The sequence below is a fragment of the Crotalus tigris genome, unplaced genomic scaffold (assembly GCF_016545835.1).
Source record: "Crotalus tigris isolate CLP2741 ecotype Arizona unplaced genomic scaffold, ASM1654583v1 scf7180000017969.2108049, whole genome shotgun sequence".
Taxonomy (NCBI): domain Eukaryota; kingdom Metazoa; phylum Chordata; class Lepidosauria; order Squamata; family Viperidae; genus Crotalus; species Crotalus tigris.
This window is the reverse complement of record NW_024096751.1, coordinates 971651-985339: the sequence shown is the minus strand read 5'-3', so window position 1 is coordinate 985339 and position 13689 is coordinate 971651. Positions and strand designations below refer to the sequence as shown.

Below are 13689 nucleotides of genomic sequence, written 5' to 3'. Positions count from 1 at the left end.
TGAATCTATATGCCCGGCTTTATTTACTTCCTTCTTATGTACAGTGCTTAATAGTTGGATGGGAAATCAAGCTTGGGAAGTGCATGTGTTAGATGGCCTGCCATACCTCAAACACTGGGGATTGAAATTCCAACACCAATCATTATTGGTGGAGGATTTGAAGAACATGAGGGCATCCAGTTGCCTTGAATATGAAAAGTCCCCAATCCCACCCCTAGGATGAAGCTTTCAATGGTATCCTACGTTGGGACACTAATCTACAACGATAAAGGCACCCTATAATGTAATGTTTTTTCAAACGTTGGTCACTTGAAGACGTGTGGACTTCAACTCTCAAAATTTCCCTGCCAGCATGCTAGCTGAGGAATTCTGGGAGTTGAAGTCCATGCATCTCAAAATGGCCAAGTTTTTAAAAAAGCACTGCTATAATAGGTATCCCTTGCACTTCTTCCATTTTCTTCGTGCCCCCTGCCCCCAAGCACTTGCCGCCACCTCAGGCGCTTCTGGAGCTAATATAATTTTGAAGGCGTCCTTCTCTCCCTTCAGGAACCAGAAACACTCACTTCCCTTCCCTGCAGATTCTTTGCCTCTTGCCGCTGCTGCTGCTGCTGCTGCTGCTGCCGCTCGGCTCGAGCGCTCAGCAGGTTGCTAAGCGACCAGATTCACATGAGCCCCGGAAGGCCGGGCGATTTTCTTTGGGGCGCGCCCGCGCGCGCGCACGCGAAGGGACGCGCAAGCCCCTGCCAGTCTTCTCACTGCCTCGCGCGCTTCCTCTCTGGGAGAGGGGGCATTTGGGCGGGGCCTCCCGGAGGCCTCTCGCACCAAGGCTGCCAGGTAGCAGCTGGGGGAATCCAGGTGGAAGTGTGGTGCCTCTTTGCAGCCACCTAGGGGTCGTCTGGATGTTTGCAGCCCAGATTTGATAACAGTTTGCAGCTGAGGAGGGATGCTGGGACACTTGGTGAGCTTCGCCCTTTAGGCTTTCTCCCAGGTTTGGTGGCTTTGAGATCTGGGGTGAGATAAGGTGAGTTTCTACCAGTGGGAGATCCTTTTCTCTGGAAGTCTCTTCTCAGCTGCCAGGGGCTGTTTTTCCAAGCTTTTTCATTGGTGCTCTATTGAATCCTTATTACCTTAGATTTTGACCGCCGCTGCCTAGTTTGTATGATGTCATTATTTTTCATTTTATTTGGTTTTATTGGTTATGTTTAAACTCAAATTGGATTTTTTTTTTTAACTTTGGCGTGTTTATTGTAAACTGCCCAAATGATCTGCAGCTTTTGGGTGGTTTAATTAAAAGAAACAATTTTTTAAAGACGATGTAGGTTTGAATATAAAGAACTATAAAGATAGCGTCACTCAAATGAAGCTCAAGTCCTGATGACTTCATAGTGCAGATTTTTCCAAACTGTATGGTTCCCAATAGGTTTTTTGACTGACTTCTTACCCAAGATATATCCAAGGACAACCTGGTCCAACTGTATTTAGTCTCTTTATTGAGATTAACTAAGATCCATTAGGTGCTGTACCTATGTACTTGTAAGGGATTCATTAAAAAGATGGATGAGTAGGCATATAGAATGGCATCCTACATAAGCCATGGTTTATTTATCCATAATTTATTAATTAAATCAGAATGGGCAGGTTTGCACAAAACACTAAGCCATTAACCATGCTTTACATACAACGGAAATTTTCTCAAATTTTCATATAGTTTCTTAAATCATATTTTGTCTGAGCATACCAACATATTCCCCTTTCTTGTTAAAGACACCTTTTCTGGGATGCTATCCAGCTATTTTGGATTGTTGACATGGGATTAGGGGAATTGAAACTTAAACAGTTGGGAAGACACCAAGCTGAAAAAAGTTTTCTCAGGTCACTAGTCTTAAATAAGATTCATGTTTTGCATGCAGAAATCTTCTTTTAATTCCCATTTGAAAAAAATCATGGAAACTTTTGACGAAGGAGAGATGGAGATTTTCTTAGAAAACACACAAATAAAACCTTATGGGTATACATTACATAGCAGTGGGATTCAAATTCTATGCTTAGCCATAAGATTGTTTGCTAGATGTAACTTAGCATGTTGTGTGAACTTAACTAATTATTAAACAAATCATGGTCTAATACAGTATGAAACAATGAATTGTGTGTTTCTTTGGTTTTAGATCAAATTGTTTCATTTTAACATCTCTACCACCATTTAGTCAAAAATTATAGTAAGATTATATTAATATTATAAATATATGACATAGATAAAGATTACATAAACATTTATGCATAGAACAAGCATAAGAACTAATCTGTATTTTTTCTGAGGATAAAAATTACAAAGATTGTTCTATGAAGAACAAATAATTGTTTCTATGTTGGAAGTTCAGATTTAATTTTCTTAGCACAATTTGCTTCCAGTGTACTCATTGAATTCACCCATAATACTAAGCTAGGATTTGTTTTCAGTGTTGCTTATTGAATAAACCACAATTGGCTGTATTTACGTAGATGTTAATATGCTAAGTCACAGAAATTTGTTTAATATGAAATGTGGGCTCAGGTGTTCCTTTGCAATTCTGTAATACTACGTCTATCATTATATAACTTTGCGTAGACTGCAGCCAGCCAATCAATTAATCTATCACTCAGTCTAGCCATTTATCCTTCCCTCCCTCCAATGATTTCCATACTGACTGCTTTGAAAGACTGGAAGTCAGTTTATAATATAACAAAAATAAAACCATTCGTGAACCAACATAAAAGAGATAATCAATTACAAAAATAGTCAGATCTATTACATCAATTAATCAATCAATTATATTTATTTTGTCAATGGCCCATAAAAAATATTGCCTTCACCAAAACTCTGTGGAACAATGATTCCCTACCGCTTTGTGAAAAGCAAGCCATATCTTGTATAATCAAAGAATGTACAGTAGTGTATTTGCATGGTGTATTTTATGTGGATTGAATTTCCATGATCAGATTTCCTTATAGTTAAATTTTGGCTTTGCTTTCCAATTCTATGAAACATACAGATTTGTGGTATGTCATAATAAATAAAGTAAGAAAGTTTTTTTAAAATGTTATTTGTTTGCTAAATACTAATATATTATTTAATAAATAGACTTTTATAGTATGCAATTGTAGAGAACATACTGAAGCAGAGAAAATGTTTTAAAAATCAAGATGTCTCCTTTAGGGAAACTAGAAGTGTATTTTCTGAGTTTTGAAAAACTTAAAACTGATAGGTTGATTTAATTTTTGCCAACCTATTTAAAATATTGAAAAGATTCATTGCTTGATCATGAAGTGAATGTGTAGTTTTTAGCATCTTAGGCTTCAGAGTTAAGGCAGAAAAGAGACGATTCTTCTTTTTTTTTGGTTAACTAAAGCAATTTTTTGTTTGCTTTGCTATGTCAAACAAAGCAAGCTATTTGTCACTGTGGTTTGTGTATTTTTTTTTAACAGCTTTCAACTTTGATCTGAAGCAAAGTGCACTGGTAGAAAAGATGACAGAAGTAACAAATCCACAATGTCCGTTGTCGCTCAGACAAACTCTTTAAGTCAATAAAGGACGAGATTTAGAGGTAGAAAGCCATCTGACTTAGAATGAGGCTTGTGCATGCTTGTGAGAAAATGTAGACCTTTGCCTCCCTTCATTCAGACAAAGGTGTGGGGAAATTTATCAGCCAGGAATTCAGTCCAGTATGTACAATGAAAAGGTGCCTCATTTAGGCCTGGGTTTTGCTTGCTTTTCCAGGCAAACAATCCCATTTAAAAAAGCAGCACTGATCTAGGCTTGTGTCTTGTAACAGCTGTTTTATTCAAAGTGTCAGCCCAATAGCTCTCAGGCCATGGTTTGGTGATTTCAGAGTTGACACTGATGTCTTTTAAACATTACATTTTGAATTATATTCAAATTATAAGTAATTTTTTAAAATTGATCAAAGGAAATTTGCCCAGTATGTGTAATGATGATGTCACTGAATGAATAAATTAAGCCCCAAAGTTCTTATTTGATACTGACCCCAATACATTGATCCATATTTGATTTTTCAAGTTTTGTAAAGCTATTTTTATAATCTTTAGTGAAATTAACTTTCCTGGCTACCCTGTTGAATACAGGCATGGCTGCTGAAATGGACAATGGGAAGTACAAAGGTCAAATGGATGTCACTTCAACTGAAAAAAAATATGTTAAGAAATGTCTTCAAACCTGATGGTGATGTTATTCATTCAGTCATGTTTGACTCTTGGCGACTCTATGGTCCAGGTCTCTCCACATCTTACAATCTTGTACTACTTCTTTGAGTTATTTAATGTTCTGGTTGGAGTCAGCTTTGTTAGTGTCCAGCCACTATGTTCTTTGGTGGCCTGGTTTCCTTTTGCCACTAACTCTTCCAGCCATAATTACTTTCTCCTGTGAATTTCCCCCTCCAGTGAATGATATGGCTAAAATAAATGACACAGTTTTGTGATTTTGCCTTCAAGGAACATATTTGGTGTTATGTGCTCCAGTTTTTGCTTGTTGGTCACCTTTGCTGTCCATGGAATACATAGGAGCCTTCTCCAGCACCATAGCTCAAACGAGTTGATTTTCTTCCTGTCTTGCTTTGTTTAGATCCAACTTTCACAACCCAAGTAGCTACCATAGAGGATGCTATTTTAAGAGAAGAAACTTTCTGGTGTCAGACCAATATACCGGATTGTGTAGGTTTGAATCAGAATGAATCTTATGCATGCTATTCTGAAATAGTCTTAAGAAAGAATAATTAGCATTGATACCAGTGAACCTTATTTCAGTGCAAATTTTTTTGTATTGCTAGTGGTGTTTTCAGGGCTTGCAACCTAGAACTAAGGAGAAACTTCCTGACAGTGAGAACAATTAATCAGTGGAACAGCCTGCCTCCAGGAGCAGTAAATGCTCCAACACTGGAAGTTTTTAAGAAGAGACTGGACAGCCATTTGTCCGAAATGGTGTAGGATTTCCTGCCTGAGCAGGGGGTTGGACTAGATGACCTCCAAGGTCCTTTCCAACTTTATTACTATTACTAATACTGCTATGAGACGCAATGTTTACCTTGTATTGGTGATGTCTACACTGACTCTCAGAATTCATGAATAAATTAGTAAGGCTGAGGACTGGCTTCGTTGGAACATCATTTTTGAGAAAAGAGACCAAACTGGATGATTATTTCTTCCAATCCTAAAATCACAAGTCAGCAGTTCATTTGATCAAATAATTCTAATATTGTAAATATTGTCCAAAGGGGGCTACTGAAAAAATAATTTCCCCAATGATTGCTTTTCCATTTGAGCAACAGAGCAACAGACCTTTTCCTACTGTTGCTTGCTAAAGATTATACTCTTAATAAGTGGCACAAAAAGTTGGTAAATAGGATTTGTTTACTTGAGGGATCTTCTGTTTCCTCTAATATCTGCCTGGACAATCTGATCTGGCAGGATTTATGTGCACCAGATTCCTTTGATTAGATGTCATCTATTGGGACCCCAGAAGTACACCTTCTCTGTTGGAAAGCCTGTCCTCTGGAATCTTTCCCCCTCCCCCCCCAAATAATCCAAAAGCCTTTGATAAATGAAGTTGAAACTGTGTTTCTTTTTCTTTCTTTGTTCTCATTTGGATTTGTTAACTCATCACCATTTGTATTCTGTTTTATCTTTTTTTTCACCCTTGGTTTTAAGTCTTTTAACAATTTGTAAACCATGCAGAATTGCTGGAGTCAAATAACATACATTTAAGCAACAGATACAATTAATACATGTGTTTTTATTTGTACTTTAGTCTCTGCGCAAAAGTGAAGTGGTTACTGTCCAAGCTTAGTCTATATCTTAATTACTCCTATTCTCCCAAATTAAGTTTATGGTAGAAAGCTCAAACATTTGTGTGCTTCTTAAAATTATTTATTATTAAATTTATATGCTGTCCATCTCATCATCAATGGATTTTGGAGGGCTTATAATATTATATCCTTAATTTTCAGCTTAATTCTGAAAAAGGAGTAAGAGCCAATTAAAGAATTCAGTGATATAGTGAACAGTGGCAGCAAACAATTCCAAGATGGTCAGTAAGATGAATGAAAAGTGTGGGAATTTTTTTTTAGTTGAGGAAAGTATGTTTAATTAGCTATTCCCAGCTTTGCCTGGGGAAGGGAGGATTATTATTCTGATATTTCTAAGTACTATTGCCGCAGGTCACTTCGTATTAATTGTAAATAGAATTTTCATATTTTCTGTCTTGAGTTCCTCAAATATATCTGTCTTGTAGAATTATCTACAGACACCTCACATCCCGGACATAAACTATTTCAACTTCTTCCCTCAAGACGATGCTACAGGGCATTGCACACCAAAATGACTAGATATAAGGAGAGTTTTTTTCCCCATACCGTCACTCTGCTTAACAAGTAAGTCCTACAACACTGTCAAAATACTTAGTAAAACTGTATTGCTACAATACTCATCTTTCCTCTTACCTGTACTTATCTTCTGATGACTATAACTTTGTTGCTTGTACAGTATCTTACAATTTATATCATTTTTTAGTATCCTAGTATGATTTATGTTGTTTCTTAGCTAGTACTCTATGACTATCACTAAATGTTGCATCTTATGATTTATAATGAAGTATTGTATTTCACGATTTATGATGAATGTATTTTCATCTTGTATGGGATCATAATTATCATATTACTTATATATACACTGAGAGCTTATGTACTGGAAACAAATTCCTTCTGTGTCCAGCCACACGTGGCCAATAAATTCTATTCTTCTTCTATTATTCTTGTCACCTGTGAAAGTTAATGTCTTCCTTCTTTATCAGCAGAGGGTGCTCTATGTGTGTGTGTGTGTGTGTGTGTGTGTGTGTGCATGTGCTTTGCATGTGAGTTGCAAAAATTCTTTATGCTCAATTAAATTTGAGTGGAACTGACTGATTTCCATAGCAATTAAACTTCTTTTTACCTCACTTATAGGTGAACCAATTATTTCTTTAATTTGTGTACCATTGAAAGAGACAGGCATCTTTTACTGGATAATTAGCTCTCCAACTATTCTTCCTATATTTTGGCATCGTTCTTTTAAACTATTGCTAAACAGAATTTTGAAATGTGAGTTGAGTATATATATTTAAATATTTATATAGATATCTCCATCATCTTAGAAACGAATATTTTATACAAAACCACATGGGGCAAGTGAAAGTTTGTGTGTCAGCCTCTCCAATTTTTAATATTTTATATCAACTAAATCAATTTCAAATTGTTAAAATGTACTGTTTCTATTCTTGTCCCCTTCTTTTTTCTCCTAAAAAAGACTTGGAAAAGAATTGTATCTATAGAGAAATTAAATGTTACCTTAATACAATTGGTTCCTTTGCATTTAGAAGTAGCTAGCATAATAGCAACTATATTTTATTTTTCATACACTCTCATTCAATTTCCATTAATGTTTTTAAAAAATATAAATCGGCTCTTTGCCTTTGGTATGAAAACCTGAATGTTTGGTTTCATTGAATATTTCCATTATTACTGCCCCATTAATTTGGGTGCCTCAGCCACTTGGAGCTATGTGTTTTGCTCAATTTATAAATGAATTATACATCAGAATATATTTTCTGCATATTACCAAAGTCTACTTTTATGCCAGCTATTAATGAAAGCTGCTCATTCAATTGTGGCTGCCATTAGTTTTGAATTTGGCCTATTATTTCTTTTCTGTCTTTTTCCTTTCTGAATTTTCTTTGTCATGTTGCCTGATTATTGTATCCGACTCTCTTGTTTGATCTATGATCATAAGTAAATTAATTGTGAATGTGTGTGTGTGTGCTTTGTGAACAGAATTTAGTGTGGGTGGGGTGGAGTTTTTTATGGGTTTTTATTATATGATGGATTTTTGAAATTTTGTAAGCTACCTGGAATCACCTATATATGCATTAGACAACCATGTAAATTTATGTAGTTATATGCAGATAAAAATGTATGTGATATTTAGATATTTTTGCTATTGTTATTTACTCTTAACAAATCAGAGGAGGTGCTACTGAAACAATTTTATTAAAATGCAAAGAGAAATGAAACAACCACCTTGTTTTTCAGTTTTATCTGATGCTGGCCTGATGGTGAAGTATTTGAACTTGTACGGCTATTGCAATATATTATTATTTCTTATTTAAAGTGTTAATAAGTTGAAAAAATTGTCCTTCCGCTATTGTGGAACAACAGCTCTCAGAATTCATCCATATTGGGCATGTAAACTGGAGCTGCTGATATTCTAATCCAGGAATAATCTGAATAGCCATAGATAACAGAGGACTATCCTGCAGATTCTTCTTTTTTATAGTAGCACCTGTCCTTTGGAACAAGGTTCCCCCAAAATCTGAACAGCTCCAAAGTTGCTATTGTTTAGAAGAGCCATGGAGATTGGTTCTTTACCCAGGTTTTTGGTGTGTGTGTGTGTGAGAGAGAGCCTTCGTTTTGTTCTTTTCAGTCTGTGGCCCTTGCAATAATTTAGATTTACCTTTTATCTTTTATTGGTGTTATTGTAATTTTTTGTTTCATTGTTGTGAAACCCTCAGAATTGGGTAGTATAAAGTTAAAATAATAACAATTTGTCAAAAGAAACTGCCAGTCAGTATGAAGTGATTCTTTTTAGTTAAGAGGTTTGTGTCTGTGTGTGTGTGTGTGTGTGTGTGTGTGTGTGTGTATGAGTATGTGTGTGTATGTGTATGTATATGCATTTCTCCTTGAAAACTGTGAACACATGAAGCAATGTCGAGAACAGTCAAAATTGTGTAATTGTAATGGAAATATCTCCTGATATATTAAGGAACAAGACACCTTATTTGCTAGACGTTCAGTATATCTGACTATAAATCCTTTAATCTTCTGCAAAACCAGTTTTGTTTTCTAATGTGGGATAATGAGTATTCTGATATACACTGGGAGATATCCACATGGGTCAAAAAAGTCAAAATGGCAGGTCCAACCCTGCAATTGAAGTCCCATCTATATTTAAGATGGTGTATGTAAAACGGCTTGGCTTTGATTACATAATTGCAGCCACCATCTTGACTTTTTTGACCCCCTTTAGATGTTCCTGGTTCAGATTTAGGGAAAATAATTCCTGATTCCTTGCCAAGAAAGTTATATGAAGCCAGTGCTTTCCTTCATTGAAGGAAAATATGGATAAATCTGTCATAAATAGATTATTTGGTTCTAAACATTATTTCTTTGTCAGTTTTGATCTGGAGATGTTATATAATTGCACTGAGATGATAGATTAAGTTGGCAGGCAATTTACTTCAAAGAGACAAAAGTTAGGACAGCTCTTGCCTGCCCTCCTCTTGTTCAAAGATCAGTTCCAGAATGGAAGAAAGGAAGTGTTTTGAAGCGGTTAAGTGATTTTTCTCTCTTCACAGACAATTCTTAATTGAGTTTAGGCACATTCTGTTCATTTTTAGATCAGCATCAAAGCTAGTGTCCATCCAGTGATAAGCAGTTAGTTCTCAGGTTTCAAAAAAAAATAATAATACACACATACACACAGAAACAAAGACACACACACACACAAAACCTTTACTTTCCACATTTTTTCCATGTCTATATATGTGTGTGTATACACACATACACAGCCTTTACTTTCCACATTCCACATTCTTTGCACACAAACAAGCATTTTCCATTAAGTTTTTAAGACTGTAATGTCCCTATTGCCATAAAATAAAAGCAACATAGAGCAAGATACGGCCTCAGATGTTCAACTGGGAATATGTATAAATACTGTGGATTGAATTAACTCTAAGTTTTACCCAGAAGATCACTATGTAGTTGTGATTGGTAACACAGTCAGCCAGATATTTAGACTGAATTTGGCATTTTTATCCACCCTGTCGAGTCCTTCCCAAGCACATGAGATTGTCTGTGCCTCTATTTGTCCTATTAATCCCATGTAAACCTATGGATTACAATTAATCTGGGTGATCAACAATATTATTTGTATTACAATATATTATAAAAAACTTATGATATTAGTTATTAATAGTGCTAAATTGTCTTATTTGTAGAAATGTTATTTGACTTGTGTCTGCATCAGAAATAACTTCCAGGGAAATGTGTGTTTAGAAAAATGTATTGATTTCCCCTTAGGAGAGAACAATATATGTATGTAAGAGAATAAAAAAGGGCCAATTTCATTCTTTTCATTGCAGTTATAGCCATCGGACAGAAACAAATAGATTCCTTCTCTCAATGTGTAAAAATTATGTGTATCTTTTCTATGCGTATATGTAGAACTTCCCTTGAGAAGTATTCACAGTTGCGATTGGTGTAAAATCAGGTCGCTAGGTTGTTTATAGTTTCAAAGGATGTGTATCATATAATGCCTCCATTCTAAGATCAGCATTTATTAATAATCCAGTACAACCAAAATGATATTGTATGCATTATGTCAATAAGTGTGCAAATGGCATCATAACACAAATTACATCACTTGCTAGCTCTTGCTCCCTCAGCAGTTTTCCAATTGTCTGTGTTGGTTGCCAACTGCTTAGCACAAGGGTCCCCAACCCCCGGTCCGCGGACCAGTACCGGGCCACGGCATGCCAGCAACGGGGCCATACAAACAAGCAAAGCCATATCCACGAGATGCAGGCAGCACACAAAACCATGCACCCTCCGGTCCGCAGAAAAACCTCTCTCCACGGAACCGGTCCCTGGTGCCTAAAAGGTTGGGGACCTGTGGCTTAGCAGATACAATTTAAGAAGTTAGTATGAAGCTCTGAAGTCTTATTATTTAATGATTAGTTTCTTTTCTTACAAATCTATCCAGGAATTATACTCTATAGGAGAGGCTTTTTCAAAAACATGCTTCCATGGTTATAGCCCTGTCTTTCCAACATGTGGAAAAAGTCCTTCTCCTGGATTGTTTGCAGGGCTTTTCTCTCTTAATTTATACAAATAAATTAAAGCCCAGCAGTAGCACTGATTCCAACTTGCTTGCAAATAATCCCCCCTCCCGAAGATTTCATTGAAGAAATCCAGAGGGATTTTTTAAAAACTGGATATAAGAATGTAAAGCAATATTTGTACTAAAGCAGTTAAGCTGTTTGTAAACATGTCTTTCCTGGATCTTAATTTAAACAGGACAAAGAAAACGTTTTGTTGTTCTTCCTGGGATTTGACTTAATTCAAAATGGGGCAACAAGTTAAAAAAAAAAAAACCCTACCATGTGTTTCTTTTTTAATTAGCTAATAGGTATGCAGGTTAAATCCAGAAAAGATTTGGAAAATTAGTTCAAAATAAGTGTCTTAAACTGCTCCTCTCGTTCTGTTTGAAAATTATTTGGTTTTTTTTCTCACTCTTTTTTCCCTTTGTTTTTCAATGATTGACTCTGCTTTGAGGGAATTCTAGGTTCAAAGCACCCTTTTGCATAAAAAACACTCTTGAAAGCATAATTTCATTTACTGTTGGCTTGGAACTTGTGATAAATGAGCCCTTGCTAGTAAAGTGATGGTGACATAGCATGCTGGCCGAGTTTGTATCAGAACAGTTAGAGAATGAATGTGGCCATCAACTTTGCTAAGAGAAAAGCTCACTTATTTCTTGATTCTGTTTGTGTAAATGGAGAGTGTGCATTTTTGTAGGATAGAATCTCTTATTTAGATGGATGTCTCTTAGGCACATCCTATCTCTGATATGGGTTACTTATGGTTAATGAATAATTCACATTAATGGATGGTCAATGGATAAAACACATTAATAGTCACACAAAATGTGTTCAGATGTTTAGGAATTGCAACGCCCAGGGATTGAACAAAACATTTGGCAAAATCAAATGAGCCAAATTAAGGTTTAATGGGATACAGTATGCCAATTCAGTCTTCTAGTGAATGGGGGTCTATGGAGATTCTCTTTTTTTTAACAATCTTTTTTTATTATTTTTTTTTCCATCAACATATGTTAATTTTTCCAATCAAACAAGTTGTCTAGTGTTTGCTAAGCTAATACATGTTCACTTCCTAATCCTTCAGTCTTTTCTCTAACCAAGAATAGAATAAATTCCAAATTTTATAATAGTCCATATCTTCTTTGTCTTTCAGCCTCATAGTTAGTCTGTCCATCTCTGCACATTCCAATATTTTCATGATTATTTCTTCTTCTGATGGGAATCCTTCATTCTTCCAGTACTGTGCAACAATTATTCTTGCTGCTGTGGTAATATGTAGAATTAAATATAATTTCTGCTCATTGATCTTTTCAGACATAATGCCTAGTAAAAGAAGTTCAGGTTTAAAATCCACTTGTTCACCCAATATTTTTTCTAACCACATATGTATGCTTTCCCAACAAACCTTTGCCTTCCCACATGTCCACCAAATATGGTAATACGTGCCTATATTATGTTTACATTTCCAACATCTATCTGACATATTTTTAATTCTCAATCATCCAGGTCATAGTTATCCCAAAGGTGCTTTTTCACAGGGCAACTAGACTTCCTTGTTTTTCTTTGATGTTTCACTTCTCATCCAAGAAGCTTCTTCAGCTCTGACTGGATGGTGGGGAATGGAAAGATTTATAATGAATGGGTGTACTATTTTAGATTTCTGGTGTAGATGTGGAAGGGGATGTGGACAAGTAACAATGGTTGGAAACTGACCAAAGAGAGAAGCAACCTGGAATTAAGGAGACACTTCCTGACAGTGAGGACAATTAACCAGTGGAACAGCTTGCCTCCAGAAATCGTGGATGCTCTATCACTGGAGGTTTTTAAGAAGAGACTAGACAGTCACTTGTCTGAAATAGTATAAGTTCTCCTGCTTGAGCAGGGGGCTGGACTAGAAGACCTCCATGGTCCCTTCCAGCTCTATTCTATTCTATTTAAAAAGCACATTTGCAAGTTGTGAAGTTTATCTGGAGAATTGGAACGAGGATTTATAAGCTTCATCTGAAAATTTGAATGAACACCAGACATCATATGTGAAATTAAAATTGCCAGAGTTCAGCAATTTTATGCAAATAATTAATGTGACTTAGAAAATGGTAGAGAATACAGGTAGTCCTCAACTTATAACCTCAATAGAGCCCCAAATATCTGCTGCTTAGCAAGGCCCTTGTTAAGTGAGTTTTTGCCTCACTTTACAACCTTTCTTGCCATAATTGTTAAGTGAATCATGTGGTTGTTAAGTGAATCTGGCTTCCCCCATTGACTTTAATAATAATAATAATAATAATAATAATAATAATAATAATAAAGTTGGAAAGGACCTTGGAGATCATCTAGTCCAGTGTTCCCAAACTTGACAATTTTAAGGCATGTGGACTTCAACTCCCATAATTCCACAGCCAGCGTTGCTGGCTGTGGAATTCTGGGAGTTGAAGTCCTCATGCCTTAAAATTGTCAAGTTTGGGAAACACTGATCTAGTCCAACCCCCTGCTCAGGCAGGACACCCTACACCATTTTGGACAAATGGCTGTCCAGTCTCTTCTTAAAGACTTCCATTGTTGGAGCATTCACAGGTTGTTCCACTGATTAATTGTTCTAACTATCAGGAAGTTTCTCCTTAGTTCCAGGTTGCTTCTCTCCTTGTTAGTTTCCACTCGTTGCTTCTTGTCCTGCCTTCAGGCGCCTTGGAAAATAGCTTGACTCCCTCTTCTTTGTGGCAGCCCCTGAG

General features: G+C 36.2%; 1 long non-coding RNA gene across 1 annotated transcript in view; it reads left to right on the top strand.

Annotated features, from left to right (window-relative positions):
• Positions 1-570: 570 nt before the first annotated feature.
• LOC120308946 overlaps positions 571-13689 on the top strand; it is a 132492-nt gene continuing 119373 nt past the window's right edge. Inside the window, exon 1 of the long non-coding RNA XR_005556964.1 lies at positions 571-1021. This is a non-coding gene — a long non-coding RNA (uncharacterized LOC120308946). The remainder of the gene's footprint in view (positions 1022-13689) is intronic.